The following is a 12,039-nucleotide window of genomic DNA, read 5'->3' as shown; positions in this document are numbered from 1 at the left end:
TGAAAAGGCAGCCCAGCCAGCCCGCCTCTTTAGTGATTATGATCAAGAGCACACACTGGACCTTACCCACTAATCATCATCTCATCTGGCGCGAAGCAAAAAGAGGGAAAAAAACCTTCCTTCCCAGCCCAGCCCCCCCCCTAGCCGCCTACCTACTCGTGCTCGTAGCTCGATCGGAGGTCAAGAGCGTGGTCCGGCGGAAAAACGGAAGTCGTCCGTATCAAGTAATATGTGAATTGCTCAGTAGTGCTTCGCCACTACCGTAGCTGGCGGAAATAGCTTAATGGTAGAGCATAGCCTTGCCAAGGCTAAGGTTGAGGGTTCAAGTCCCTCCTTCCGCTCCTGGTGTTCGAACTAGTCATTAATGGTCGGCTTCATTGGTATCCTTTCGGTATGCCTTGCGAAATTTCTCGGGTATCCAATCAATTAATCCCCCAAACCGGGGAAGCTTAAGCGGAAATTGAAGAGTAAGGTGAGGGAGGGGGAAGAGCTATCAAACTTTAGAGGCTTAACTCGCTCGCTCTAACGCTCGTTTAGTAGACAGCTCGTCAGTCAAGTACGTAACGAGCCTTGTCTACGAAGCTCCGCTCCCTCGTCTTGCTTGCTTCGCCAGAAGCCCACAGACCACCTAATTGACACCAACGAGTAAAATCTCCTTGTGCTTCAGGACCCCATTTACAACTTTATTGTACCGCAATTGGCGCATTGGTCTTCGCAGCCTTAATGCTTTTTGCTGGTTGGTTCCATAAGCGCGCTTTCCAGCTGGCGTTTGGACTGTTGTGGGACTGGTCCCCCCCTCTGCTCTAACTCCAGCCGTTGACGGCGCCAAAAACCATCTTGACCGGGCGTTTAAATTCAAAATGCCGCGCAAAGCCTCCAATTGAACGCGGTATGGGAATGACGTGGGCCGTACGGTCTAAACCAATTTTTCTTGTGTTAACATGAGCGGCCTCGGCTTGTTCCACCCCGAGGGCACCAGACCGAGTGGTTTGAGCTCATGCTAACGAGTAAATCTCCGTGGCCTTCATGTCTTTTCCTTAGACCGCGCAAAGCCTCTTCTTCGATCTAAGTGTTCCAAGTGTTCTTGTTTTTGATCGTTCTTGAAACTGGGCACCTCGGCACGCTCCACCTCGAGGGTATCATGCCGAGGTCACTTGTTTTAACAAAGAACACTTGGTGCTTGGGGGCTTAAACGGGCTGGCCTTGGTGTAAACTGGTCGCGGCCTCGGATCGAGGTATTTGACCGTTTTAAGTGAACATCGGTTCTCGGTATGATTATACCAAGGTGTTTACACCGTGAGCCTCCCCCACACTTAGTCATTTCACCATAGCACTTCTCAGACACGGCCATGATGAAATTAAGTCGAGCAATTTAGCTGAGGTTCTCAAGCTTTCACTCGGTAAAAGGTGACCGCGGTATGAATATACCGAGGGTCGATACCGAGGCTATGAATACTCCCCGACTTAAATCGTCAGGCCGTGTCTTTTTCAAGCTTTTATCTTAAGGCTCACTGTCTAACTCCTGAAACACTTAACAAACCCTTCAAAAAGCTTCAACTAAAAAGAAAAAGAAGATGAAAAACAAAATATGTACAAGGATAAGCTTGGGGTGTCTCCCAAGAGCACTTTGTTTAACGTCTCTAAGTTTGACTTTTTATACCTTTTCAGGCTGATTCCGGTTCAAGGAGAGGAACTGAGGTAGCTCCCTCTCTTGTTTCTGATGCCAAGTAATGTTTTACCCTCTGACCGTTTACCACAAACCCTTGTCCATCTTTTCCTTCTAACACGACGGTTCCATAAGACCTTACTTCAAGAATTGTGAACGGACCGGACCACCTAGACCTTAGCTTCCCAGGGAACAGCTTAAGTCTCGAGTTAAACAACAGAACTTGGTCCCCTTCTTTGAACTCTCTCTTGTGTATCTTCTTGTCATGGAGCGCCTTGGTCCTTTCCTTATAGATTTTAGAGCTCTCAAAAGCATCCAAACAGATCTCCTCTAGTTCATGAAGCTGTAAAACCCTCTTCTCTTGTGCGGTCTTGATGTCAAAGTTCAGAAGTTTTACTGCCCACAAGGCTTTGTATTCCAACTCAACCGGTAATTGGCAGCTTTTCCCATAGAGCAAGTTAAACGGCGAGGTTCCAATGGGGGTCTTGTACGCGGTTCTGTAAGCCCACAAAGCATCATCAAGTTTCTTGCTCCAATCCTTCCTAGATGAGCTCACGGTTCTTTCCAAAATGGCCTTTATCTGACGGTTAGAGACCTCCACTTGGCCACTGGTTTGCGGATGATACGGGCTGGCCACCTTGTGCTTCACCCCGTGCTTCTTAAAAAGACTCTCAAGAGTCTTGTTGATGAAATGGCTTCCCCCATAACTGATAACTACCCTTGGGACTCCAAACCGTGGGAAAATGATACTCTTGAAGAGTTTTACCACCACTTTTGAATCATTGGTCGGAGATGCGACCGCTTCAACCCATTTACTCACATAGTCCACCGTGACAAGGATATACTGATTCCCATACTAGCTTACAAAGGGACCCATGAAGTCAATGCCCCAACAGTCGAAGACCTCTACTTCAAAGATTGGGTTTTGGGGCATCTCATTCCTCTTGGATATGTTACCGTGCCTTTGACAAGCCTCACACCTCGATACTACATCTTGAGCGTCCTTGAACATAGTCGGCCACCAGAAACCGCTTTGTGAAACCTTGGCAACCGTCTTGAATGCACCTAGGTGACCACCATACGATGAACCGTGGCATTCTTGTAGCACCGGATGGATCTCTTCTTCGGCCAAACCTCGCCTATAGAGATGGTCCTTGTTAAGCACGTAAAGATACGGCTCATCCCAGTGATATCTCATCACATCTCTAAAGAACTTCTTTCTCTGATAAGTATCAAGATCCGGTGGCTCTAAACCGCACGACAAGTAGTTCACAAGATCTGCGAACCATGGAAGGCTTCTTTCCTTGATCGTATTGGCTTCCTCCACCTCTAAGTAAGACCGGACTAACATGAGATGTTCTTCGGGTAAAGCATCATCAATGGGGACCCGTTTTTCAATCCTCAGCCTTGAGAGATGGTCTGCGGCTCCGTTTTCAATACCCTTCTTATCAAGAATCTCCATGTCAAATTCTTGGAGTAATAAGACCCATCTCAACAGCCTCGGTTTAGCGTCCTTCTTAGACATCAGATACCTCAAAGCCGCGTGATCTGTGTAAACTGTGACCTTTGATCCCACTAGATAACTCCTGAATTTGTCAAATGCAAACACAATGGCAAGCATTTCCTTCTCGGTGGTGGCATACTTTTCTTGAGCCGAGTCCAAGGTGCGGCTTGCATAGTAGATCACATGGAGTTTCTTATCTTTCTTCTGCCCCAAGACAGCTCCCACGGCATAGTCAGATGCATCAGTCATCACTTCGAATGGTAAAGACCAATCGGGAGCTTGTACAATCGGTGCACTGATCAAAGCCTCCTTGATTCTCTTAAACGCTTCCTCACACTCTTCGTCAAAGATAAACTCCACCTCTTTGCACAATAGCCTAGTTAAGGGTCTGGCTATCTTGGAGAAATCTTTAATGAACCGCCTATATAACCCTGCGTGCCCAAGGAAACTTCTTATTCCTTTTACAGAATTCGGAGCTTGTAGGTTCACCATCACCTCGATCTTAGCCTTGTCCACCTCAATACCCTTCTCTGATACCTTGTGTCCCAAGACAATGCCTTCTTGGACCATGAAATGACACTTCTCCCAGTTTAAGACAAGCCTATGCTCCTCGCATCGCTTTAGAACCTGAGATCGATTAGCAAGACATTCGGAGAAAGAGGAGCCGTATATGGAGAAATCATCCATAAACTTTCTCTTCAATTAGATCAGAGAAAATTTGCATCATACATCTTTGAAAAGCGGCCGGTGCATTACACAAACCGAAGGGCATTCTCCTATAAGCATAAGTGCCATAAGGGCAAGTGAATGTCGTTTTCTCTTGATCTCGGGGGTCTATGGGTATTTGAAAGAACCCCGAGTATCCATCGAGAAAACAAAAATAAGGATGATTAGCTAGCCGTTCAAGCATTTGATCAATGAATGGTAAAGGAAAATGATCTTTTCTTGATGCAGAATTCAATTTCCTATAGTCAATGCACATGCGATGGCCGGTTATAGTTCTTTGGGCTATGAGTTCATCCTTATCGTTTTTCACCACTGTGATCCCACCTTTCTTGGGCACAACATGTACAGTAGATACCCACCGAGAGTCAGAGATTGGATATATTATCCCTGCCTCAAGGAGCTTTAGTATCTCCTTCTTAACCACCTCTTTAAGGTTCGGGTTAAGGCGACGTTGGTGCTCAATAGAGGACATGGCTTGGTCCTCTAGGTGGATCCTGTGGGTGCATATATCAGGAGAGATCCCTCTAATGTCAGCCAAGGAATACCCTATGGCTCTCCTGAATTTTCTTATTTCGTTAAGCAATGCACGTTCTTCATGTTCAAGCAAGCTATCATTTATTATCACAGGAAAAGTGGTGTTTAGACCCAAGAACGCATACCTGAGCCCTGTTGGTAGAGGCTTTAGCTCAACAGGGGGTGCGTCAGCCTCATTCCAATCGGCATCAAAGCTGCATTGACCTGGAACAGATTCCTCGGCCTTTTCTTTGTTCTCGCGCGGTTCACCATCGGCCTCGGCACAAGTTGTCACAGCCATTATATCCCGAGGTGTCTCCTCTATACCCTTGGATCCCTCATTGTCTAAAATATCGAGGCCACTCTTCTTGAGCTCTAGAAACCTCGCATCAGCTCCAAGTTCCTTCGGTTGGTCCAAAAGACGCTTGTACACCTCGCTTTCCTCGTTCAAGAACCCGTGCTCGCTTTGTTCCCGTGTCAAGACCACTTGTAACGGGTCTTCTGCGTTTAACTCTTCTAGGAGCTCATCAGCTAGCTCCTCCATAACTTCCACATAGAAAACCTGACCTCCAATGGTCGGTTTCTTCATCATTTCCTTCACGTTGAACTTCATAGTCTCGGAACCGATGTGTAGTTCAATCATACCTCCTCTCACATCGATTATAGCTCCTGTCGTCGCCAAGAACGGTCGGCCCAAGATGATAGGGTCTAATGGTTCCTCGTCCATCTCAAGAACTATGAAGTCCGTGGGGATTTCTATCTCACCGATCCTTAAAGGTAAATCCTCAAGCAAACCCACCGGTAAGCGAACCGTTCTATCAGCTAATACAAGAGAGATCTTGGCCGGCTTGTAGCTTTTGTATCCCAATCTCTTGGCCACCGTGTAAGGCATTAGGCTCACCGAAGCTCCTAGGTCACATAAGCAATTTGAGAACTTCAAGTGACCTAAAGCACACGCTAAAGTAAAGCTGCCCGGATCGGATAGCTTTCTTGGTATAGATCTTCTTTGTATTATAGCACTGCACTCATGGCTCAGTATTACCATACCCTGGAGCTCCTTTGTCTTGTTGAGGATCGCGTCCTTTAGAAACTTTCCAAGCTGAGGTATAGTTAAGAAAGCATCTATGATGGGTAAGGTAAGTTGCGTGTTCTCCAAGTGTTTCTCAAAGACTGCCTTGGCTTTATCTAGGATTTTCTTTTTGAAACGCCCTGGAAATGGTATCTTGGGTTGGTAAGGTGGTGGTGGAACATAGGGCTTTTCAAGCTCAGTTGTCTTTTCCACCTCTTTCCCTTTGTCTTTGACCGGTTCCTTCTCAAAAACCGCTTCTTTACACGCATCATCTGAGGCTGCCTCCCCCTCTAATTGCTCATTGGCCTCAATGAGCTTTGTCTTAGGCATTGGAGCTTGTAATTTTTTACCACTCCTCAATGTGATAGCGTTCACATACTCCTTGGGGTTTGGCTCCGGCTTACCTGGTAAAGCCGGGCCTCTTGATGATGTAGAGGCTTGGTTTTGCTTAAGCTCTCTGATATCTTGCTGCATTGTTGTGTGCTGGCTCTCCACTCTCTGCTGACCTTGTAACAGTTGCTGTAAAATCCCACAGACATCGGTTCCCATCTGATTCTGACCCGTTCCCTGAATCTGTTGCTGATTACCCATCGGCAGTGGATTGAACCCTGGTGGAAACTTGTGTTGCTGCGGTTGGCTGGTGAATTTGTTACCCTGAGCCGCTTGATTCTGCTGAGTGTAGCCTTGCTGTTTCCCACTGAACTGTTGCTTGGGCTGGAAGGTATTCTGAAAAGGAGCTTTTTGAGCATAGCTTTGTTGTTGTTGTTGAGCAGGGTACACTTGGTCTTGAGGGTTAGCTACATTTGGGTTTCTGTATGAGAGGTTTGGGTTAGTGCTGTAGTTGTTAAACCGCTGATATCTCTGCTGATTCCCTATGTAGTTCAGCTCCTCTTGAGTTAGACCATCTTCATTAACATTGTCAAAACTTGGCCCTTGCTCATCAAACTCGCCTACAAAGTGTATTGGCTTTTGAGTCGCCATTAAAACTTTGTCAAGCTTGCTCTGAAGCTCTCTTATATCCTTCTTCATACGCTGTTCATCACTAGATCCCTCTGTACGGTTTGCTCTATCAAAATCCTCTCCATACGTGTCATTAGACATGGCTAGGTTCTCGACTCGTTCCATTGCCGCATTGATCTCTTTCCCAAGAAAGTTTCCATTTGAGGCTGTACCGAGTTGGTTTCTGATATTGGGGAGTGCACCTCGGTATAAAGTACTCAAGAGGAATGCCTCTGAGAAGCCGTGGTGTGGGCATTGGTTAGTATAGCTCCTAAACCGTTCCCAAGCCTCACTAAAGCTCTCGTTGTTGTGTTGCGTGAAACTTGAGATCTGATTCCTGAGCTTAGCCGTGCGTGATGTGGAAAAGAACTTTGATAAGAACGCCAGTTTACACTGCTCCCATGTTTGTATGGAACCCCTCGTGAGGCTCTTTTCCCACTGGTGAGCTTTATCACTGAGGCTGAATGGAAACAAACGTAGCTTGAAGCTATCTTCCGAGACGCCATTAATCTTGGTTAAGTCGCAAACTCGATCAAATTGATCTAGATGCTCAAGAGGATCCTCTCCGGCTAGACCGTGAAACTTTGAGTTCTGCACCATATTGAGCAGGGAAGCTTTAACCTCAAAATTGTTATTTTGGACTGGTGGAGCTTGAATCCCGGCTCTATATTGGTGCGCATTAGCTCGGTCATTTTCTCCAACAAAGACCGGAGGAGGTTGTCTCTGAGCTTGTGGCGGTGGCGGATGAACATGATGGGCTTGTTGCTCGTTTCTATTCGCTTGTTGTTGGTTTTGCTGAGCAAGCCTCTCGTTTCTTTGAGCCTGTTGTTGGTTTACATAGGCTTGTTGTTCATTTCTTCCTGCCTGTGCCTGATTAGCCTGAGCCTGGTGCTCGGCTTCCTGAGCCTGTTGCTCGATCCTTTGCTGTTCTGCCATTCCAAGTCTTTCAAAGTGCCTTTCTCTCTCGCGAGCTCGCCTCTCAATCCTGTTGATGTTATTGTCGTACGGTAAAGGCGGTTCTGTGCTACGAGACCTGGTTTTCATGCACCTGAAATCAAAACAAGAACTTGCAAAAGAGTTAGTAAAACAAAAGAAAGTAAAGTCTTGATCTTAAGAACGAATAAAAGACTAATGCTCCCACAAGTTGGCAACGGCGCCAATTGATAACTAAAAGTTTTCACTCTTTAAAGAGGTTATCAATACCCATGTCCTTGTAGTACAAGGGGTTATCAAACCAACCTTGTAGTGGAGACACTAATCTATGCTATTTGCAATCTTAAGTCAAGATGGAATGATGAGGGTTTTAACTAAGCTATTTAACGAGTAAATAAACATGTAAATGAGACAGAAGATGAGATTCGGTTCTCTTTGTTTCAGTTCCCGAAGTAATGGACCCTATAAATCGAAATCTCTACTACGAGGGAGGTTTTTACAACACTTCTCAAGCCACCAGACGTAGAGAAGAGCAATACATACGCGACCTCTGATATGTTCATAATTTGCATCATTTAGGTTGCATAAATCATTCCAAATCATGTTTTATTTCATGTATTTTAGGTCCCTAGGGTTTGTTTTAGAACTTAGGAGATGCATTAGGTCCCAATGAGTCTTTGCATGTTTTGAGTGTCTATCAGGTGATTATGGAGCTGAAAAGATGAATCCAGGAGGTGGAATGGTGAGCAGAGCTTGAAAAAGTGGAAAACTTGAGTCTATGGAGGTTATCGGCCATTCTCGCTGGCCAGGAAGGTTTTACCGGCCATTTTCATGTACCGCGGGAAGCTTTACCGGCCATTTTCACGTACCGCGAATTAAGTATATCGGCCAAAATCTCCGGGTGCGAACGAGTCTCAGAAATCACCTGTCCGGGGAGCCTTCCGGTCCGATTCAGATGGCGGGTCCTTCATAGAAGTTGGAGAGCATTGAAGCACGGTCTCATAGCAATTGGAATCGTAGAATTCGGACGCGTGAGCAGAGAGATAAGCTCGTCGGAAGAAACCCCTGTCTCGCAGGTATTCCGGACCGAGCAGATCAGTTCTGAAGGATGCGAAGGACGGTGCACTTCCAGGCCGATTCAGCTTCCGGGTCCTTCATGAGAATCAGAGACATTTGAGTTTTCTTTCCAGAACGTCCAAGAGCATTCAATTCGGATCTATGAGCAGGAAGATACGGCCTCCGGAATGGACACATGTCTAGACGCCTCTCTCTGGTCGTATACATGCACTGCAAAGATGTGCCCTCCAGGAAGCCTTCCACCTCCCAAGCACTGAAACTTCCTTCACAAAAGTTGGAGATAAATGAGTCCTCTGTCTTCTGCAACCGAAATCATTCAATTCGGACAAGTATCACAGGAGTTACACTCTCCGGAATGCGAAGTGATCTAAGCTGCTCTGGATGCTGCGAGATGGTCTTGCGACTTGGTTAACCCGCAGGCCTGAAGATGAACACCTGAATGCTGATGCTGCGAGTTGAAATGTGCGGGTAAACTATCACTGGAAGAGGTCTGGAGCTCCCGAGCAAGAGAAATGCTAAGTCCACAATCGTGCGACTTAGGCATGCGAGTCATCCGCGCCTGGATCTATGCCGCACAATCACTCGGAATTCACTCCGACTTGAGCCTGCGACCTAAGTGCAATAGAGACCAACCCGCACAGTTTCTACATCCCCCAGAAACCGGCTCAGCCCTGCGAGTTGGAGAGGAAGGAGACCATGCCGCAGAAACACTCGCAATTCACTCCTAGATAGGCGTGCGGCTCCGACAAGGTGATTCAAGCCTCACAAGACAAGTCTTCATCTACTGCGACTTAGGTGTGCGGCCTGGGACATACTGAACCGACCCGCAGCTTTTCCCACTTTATCCATTAAAGCCGGGTCAGGACCCGGTTTGTTCCGGGCTGACCCGGTTCGTTTTTAAGAAGGTATAAATACTTTTTAGGGTTTTTTGGGGGAGAACTAAGTTTTATTCCCTTTGTCTCTTGCCTTTTTGGTGAAAAGACTCCATTAAGAAGAGAAATATCTTTATTTGAGTGTTTAATCAAGAGAGTTTAAGGAGATCTGGGTGTTTAAAGCTGTTTTCTTTTGAATCTATCATCTCCATCTCCATTTCTCATCATTAATCATGCTAATCTACTCAACTTGCAAAAGTTTAAGAGAGATTAGTATGATTAGTGAGTAGTCACCTTAATGAGGTTCTAGATGTGTAGGTTAGGGTGCTAAAGTGTTAGATTAGGAGTGCTTAGGGCTAGATTCATTGATTCATCTCTCTAAACAGCTGTTCTCTATGCTAAATCCTTGATAATCACTTGAGATCTAGATTCTGGGAATTTCATGCACCAAAAGTGTTTGATGAAATTCCTGAAAGAGTTGTGTTAGAGGTTTAAGTAATTTTTCATCATGGGAATGATTTGTTAAATGCTTGAATGATCATTAAGAGCTGTTTGTTAATGCATATTGATTCATGTTTCACAAATGGGAATTTGGTTTGAAAATGGATTAGTATAGGGGTTAATACCTTCATGAGAGGATTAACCTAGATTAGAGTTCTTAATCATTTGAATCATGTCTCATCATTGTCATTAGCATTTCCAGTTTAACACCAAGGCACCCTAACCAACTATCATGTCTAGAATCTCATGCCTCCATCATATCATATTCACATCATTTGTCATTGTCATTTGTCTTTAAACCTGTTTATGTTTATAGTTGTCTCTAGATTAATCAAAACCTATTCTTGTTTGCTTGAATTAAGAACTTGATCATATAGCTTAGTGTCTAACACCACATCTGGATTGATAAACCTCTTTGTACTACATTGACAAGGGGATTGATAGCCCTGAGACCCTTAAAAGTCCTATCTATCAATTGGCGCCGTTGCCAAATTGTGGTTTGATTAGCATTAAGCTCTGATCTGTTCTTGAGATCAAGTGCTTACTTTCTTGTTTTTACTGATTCCTTTCAATTTCTGTTTGTGATTTCAGGTATATGAACACCAGGTCTAGATCAAGAAGCTGCGGTCCTCCTTTTCCTCTAAACGACAACATCAACCTTCTGGTACCAAGGAGGAGAAGAGACAGACGTGGTAGACAACTTGATCAGACTGAGATGGCCGACCAAGGAGATCACGGGGTAGATATAGAACAACCAGTTCAGGAGCAACAGGCTCAAGGTCAGGGAGCTGGTATTGGAATTGGTCAGGGGTTTCACCAAGGCAATGTTCAGCAGGAACAGGTGCACCACCAACAAGCCTATGTCCACCAGGGACAAGCTCAGGCTCATCAACAGAGGCATCAGGCCAATGTTCAACAAAGACACCAGGTGCACCACCAACCCCACCCTTTCCAACCACAACAAAGAAGATATGAGCAACCCCAAATATATGTTGGCGAGAATGACAGGGCCAATGCTCATCAGTATGGAGCTGGTATTCAGGCACCACCTGTGCAGAACAACAACTTTGAAGTGAAAGCATCACTGCTGAATATGGTCCAGAACTCAAAGTTCCATGGGTTAGCAATGGAAGATCCCTTGGAACACTTGGACCAGTTTGATAAGGTGTGTGATCTGACCAAGATTAATGGAGTTTCAGAAGACAGCTTTAAGCTAAGACTATTCCCATTCAGTCTTGGTGACAAAGCTCATCAATGGGAGAAGAATCTTCCAAGAGGCTCCATTCAAACCTGGGAGCAATGCAAGCAAGCCTTCTTATCTAAGTTCTTCTCCACCTCAAGAACTGCAAAACTGAGAAACCAAATCTCTAGCTTCACTCAGCACAGCAATGAAAGTTTTGGTGAAGCATATGAGAGATTCAGGAGCTACACAAACCAATGCCCACACCATGGGTTTAGTGAGGCTTCTCTTCTCAGCACACTGTATAGGGGAGCTCTTCCCAAGATTAGAAACCAGCTGGATACTGCTTCAAATGGGAACTTTCTGGGTAAAGAGATACATGCTGCTTTAGAGCTAGTGGAGAACTTAGCATTGAGCAATGATACTTATGGTGAAGACTATGACAGATCAAATAGGTATGAAGGTTCAAGCTCAGAACAGAGGCTCACCAGAGAAGTTAAGGAGTTGAGGAGTGAATTGGACAAGCTGAAATTCACCACTCAGAAGCCAATGCATTTTGTTGGAGAGTATGAGGAACCTTCTCAAATTTTTGAGAACATAAGTGAAGAAGGTCTTACCCAAGAGGAGCTCAACTACATTGGGAATCAGAGGTTCCAAAGATATCAGTATGGTAATGCCAATCCAAACCTCTCTTACAGGAACACCAATGTAGCTAACCCACAAGACCAGGTCTATCCCAATTCTCCAGCTCCAAAGAACTTTGTTCCCAAGCACAACTTTCAAGGGTCATTCCAACCCAAGAATCAATTTGGTCAGAATCAGAGTTTTGGTCAGCACCAGCAACCATTTCAGGGCACTGGTTACACTTCACAGCAGCCAAAGGCACCACCAGGGTTTGGTCCACCACAGTTCCAACAGCAGGCGCCGGTTCAACAACAGTTTCAGCCACCAATGGTTCAACAGCAGCCACAGATGGGTACAGATATGGTTGGTATTCTG

General features: G+C 45.5%; 3 non-coding genes across 3 annotated transcripts; 2 read left to right on the top strand and 1 right to left on the bottom strand.

The window, feature by feature from the left end:
• The first annotated feature begins 269 nt into the window (after window positions 1–269).
• Window positions 270–341, top strand: TRNAG-GCC. The gene has a single exon. It is a non-coding gene; the product is annotated as a tRNA-Gly (tRNA).
• A 6,374-nt stretch (window positions 342–6,715) lies between these two features.
• Window positions 6,716–6,822, top strand: LOC112083793. Its single transcript, XR_002897921.1, has one exon. It is a non-coding gene; the product is annotated as a small nucleolar RNA R71 (small nucleolar RNA).
• A 4,386-nt stretch (window positions 6,823–11,208) lies between these two features.
• On the bottom strand, window positions 11,209–11,315 carry LOC112083798. Its single transcript, XR_002897926.1, has one exon. It is a non-coding gene; the product is annotated as a small nucleolar RNA R71 (small nucleolar RNA).
• Between the last annotated feature and the right edge of the window lie 724 nt (window positions 11,316–12,039).

Source organism: Eutrema salsugineum, unplaced genomic scaffold (assembly GCF_000478725.1).
Source record: "Eutrema salsugineum unplaced genomic scaffold, Eutsalg1_0 scaffold_6, whole genome shotgun sequence".
Classification (NCBI taxonomy): Eukaryota; Viridiplantae; Streptophyta; class Magnoliopsida; order Brassicales; family Brassicaceae; genus Eutrema; species Eutrema salsugineum.
This window is presented reverse-complemented; position numbering and strand designations above follow the sequence as displayed.